We start from the raw sequence: 3,744 nt of genomic DNA, 5'->3' as shown, positions 1-3,744 counted from the left end.
TGCTGGTGGTTGTCACTGTGTTTTGTTGTAGCTGGGGATCCAGCTGTACTTACCTCTCACATCTCCCCTTGGCTCTGGGCTCTCTCATGTTTTGTCTTGTCAAGGTCATTTCTGGCAGCTCCCAAGACCACTTAAGCTCTCTGTGGCTTTGTTACCATTATTCCTTTAAGCACCTGGACAAGGTAGCAAGTGCAGAGGCAGAGAGAAGGAAGCTGAAAACCAAAAGTACCAAACAAAGACAAGGCGTCGCTCTGGCAGCCTGGGATCTGTTGAAGATGTCTCACTGCAGCTTGGCTGTGCCTGCTGGCTTCCCCTGGCTTTGGGAGCAGCCAGGAATTGCCCCAGTGCTGCTGGGATCGCTGAGCAACACTCACCAGGAGCTGGGGAGGCTTGGTGACGTGTTCTTCCCTCGCTCCCATCCCCTGCCAGCAGCCTGGGGATGCTCAGGGGGAGCAGGGGGTGCATCAGCTTTTGTACAAGTGGGGGCTGAGAGCTTCGTCCTCAAAACCAAAACAATCCACCACCAGGCTTTTTCTGCTGTGCCTGAGCCGCCCTGGTGTGTCTTTGCCCTCTGGAGAGCTGGGTGGGAGCTGCTGGAGGAGCTCTGGAGGCAGCACACGCTGGGGACAATCTCCCACCCCGCTGCTGAGCACATCCCAAATCCCAGCTGGGGCGTGGGGTCCCCCTCGGTGGGTCCCCAGGGAGCAGGTGTGACCCCAGGCTGGGCTGGGCTGGCTGTCCCTGCCCCTGGAGCAGAGGATTTGCCTTTCCTGGAATGCCAGCAGCGTGTGTTGGAGAAACTCTGCGATTAGAAGAGCAAAAGGGCAGGGCCCGATTACTTCAGCAGGCTGAGCAGGGCTGTAAGCTCATTAAGGGGCTTGGCCTCTGCCTGCCAAGGAGGCACAGCTCAGTCCTGGCTGCTGGAGGTCCTGGAGTGCTGCTCCCGGGCCCCTGCACTGCCCTGGCCATGCTGGGCACCCTGATGACAGCGCTGTTCTTCGTGGTGAGGGTGGTCACACAGGTGAGTGCCCACAGGGAGCTGCTGGTGCTGCTCTCATCTGCCTGGGCTGGGGAGGAGCAGCAGCTCCTCCTGCCCTGCTGGGAATGGCTCCTGTGCCTCCCAAAGCAGCCTGGGCTGAGGGCTGGGAGCGCTCTGGGGGCAGGGGAGGGCTGTGGTCTCTGCTGCTGAGTGTGGCTGAGCAGCTCTTTCTGTTCCTCTTCGTCTCCTGTCCTCTTCCCTGCTGGAAAACCTTCCCCGTGGGCAGCTGGGCACCAACCTGTTCCGTGAGGAGCCCCTGCCTTACCTGGTGTACCAGCCCCTGCCCTGGCAGATCCAGTGCGTGTCCCAGAGCCGCCGCACCAGCCGGGACAGCGAGGTGAGGGACCCTGGGACAGGGAGGTGAGGGACCCTGGGACAGGGAGGTGAGGGACCCTGGGACAGGGAGGTGAGGGACCCTGGGACAGGGAGCTGAGGGACACTGGGACAGCCAGGGGAGGGACACTGGGACAGGGAGCTGAGGGACACTGGGACAGCCAGGGGAGGGACACTGGGACAGGGAGCTGAGGCTGCTGGCATTGCCAGGACAATAAGGGGAGGGACACTGGCACTGCCAGGATAGCCAGGTAAGGGATGCTGGCACTGCCAGGACAGCCAGGTAGGGTGAAGGATGCTGGCACTGCCAGGACAGCCAGGTAGGGTGAGGGATGCTGGCACTGCCAGGACAGCTGGCTCAGGGGGTGGCAGTGCTGCTGCAGGGGCAGCCTGGAGGTTTAGGCAAGGGGGAAATGTAATGCCAGGAGGGCAGGGTAAGCTGGAAGATGTTGGAGAGGTATTTGCAGACAAATTCAAGCTTATTTTTAGAAATGGAAATATCTCCTGGAAGACCTGGCAGCCCAGGAGCTGCAGGTTCATGGTGCAGGGCTGCCTCCTTACTGGTTTGAAGTGCAGACCCAGTGAGGATAGCGTGTGCCAACATCCATCCATGGGCTGCAGCATCTCACAGCTCTGAGCTTGGATGCACAGCTGTTTCCTGCCTCTCCTTGGAGGTCATTTCATAAATGCAGATTAATTAATCAGTGCTCTTTAAGGGAACCACAGGAAGATGTTCCAGTTTCCTAAAGGGACGGGAGAGTGGAAGGGTCCCTGGCTGGGCTGGAAAGGGCTGCCCTCACTGCCTCTGCCTGGGATAGAACTAACTTTTGTTTTATTTCTCTCCCTTTCCAGAGAGGCAGGAACTCCCGGCACAACAGCATCTACTCGCTTTCTGGAGAGAAAGGTGAGTGTGGAACAGGCAGGGGGGCAGGAAAAAACCCCAATCGACACAAGTTGGGGACTGTGGGTGCAGCAGGAGAGCAGGCACTGCAGTACCTGCACCCTTCTTGGCCTCTATTTCCTTCCACAGATCTGCCTGTGACATTACTAAGGGCTGTTTGATGATGAGATATTTGTCAGTGTGTGCAGCCTCAGCCAGTGAGGGTCCCAGTGCTGCAGGGCTGAATTTGTGACCCCTCAGGTGTCTGTGCAGACCACCCCAGGAAACCTGCCCCCTTCTCCTCGTCCTGGCAGAACCACCTGGCTTTCTCCCCCTCCTCTCTCTGGGCTTGTCTCGAGGCTCTGCAGGGCTCAGCAAAGAGGATTTGAGCCCTTCTATTCCTGGACAACGCCCGTGGGGGCTGGGGGTGCCAGCCCTCCTCATGGCCTGGGGGTTCTCTGCAAGCAGGGGCAGGTCTGGGGGTGCCAGGGTGGGGCTGTGGCAGAGCTGCACAGCCAGGGCTCACCCTCGCTGCCCAGCAGTGCCAGAGCTGCACAGCCAGGGCTCACCCTCGCTGCCCAGCAGTGCCAGAGCTGCACAGCCAGGGCTCACCCTCACTGCCCAGCAGTGCCAGAGCTGCACAGCCAGGGCTCACCCTCGCTGCCCAGCAGTGCCAGAGCTGCACAGCCAGGGCTCACCCTCACTGCCCAGCAGTGCCAGAGCTGCACAGCCAGGGCTCACCCTCGCTGCCCAGCAGTGCCAGAGCTGCACAGCCAGGGCTCACCCTCGCTGCCCAGCAGTGCCCGTCGTCAGCCTCTGCCCCTGGCAGGATTCACAGCTGGCAGTGTTGAACAGGGCAGGGGGGACCCCACTCCCTCATATTTACCCTTTTACACCCCAGTTTCTTCCAGGCGGGGAAGGGAAATGGGTTCAGGTGGGTTTATCCAGCAGCATCTGGCCCGGGGTTGCTGATGGCTGCTCGGGGGGTGCTCAGCAGTGACACACCGGCTCAGAGGAGCACCGCTGAGTGGCTTTGATGCAGTTCCTGTTGAATTTCACAATACTTCCCTGATGCCACATTAAGCGGGAGTGGGGAGGGCTCCCGTTTGTCAGCGTGAGAGCTTTATTGCTCTCAATAGCGGGGCCGGGCTTGCTCCTAATCTTATTTGTGTGCGCGAAAGTCAGCCAGCATCGTAGTGCTGATGAAACGTGGGGAAGCTGCTGCCTTCGGGGAGTGGGGCTGGGTAAACAGAGGGCTCGGCAGTGCCAGGGAGGCTGGGCTTTGCTCTGCTCCCTGCTCCTTCTGCCCTGGGTGGGTTCATGCCGTGGGCTCTGCAGCAAGGACAGCTGTCCTGTCTGGGGAATGGAGAGGCCACTGAGCCCATGGGAGCCTGCTCAGGGCTGCTGGCAGGGCACTGTCTGTGCCATCACAGCTCACTGTGATGCTGTTTGTCCCCCAGGCGACGTGACCCCTGATGCCAGCAAGGAGAGC

This window comes from Passer domesticus, chromosome 23 (assembly GCF_036417665.1).
Source record: "Passer domesticus isolate bPasDom1 chromosome 23, bPasDom1.hap1, whole genome shotgun sequence".
Classification (NCBI taxonomy): Eukaryota; Metazoa; Chordata; class Aves; order Passeriformes; family Passeridae; genus Passer; species Passer domesticus.
Note: the sequence above shows the minus strand (reverse complement) of the source record.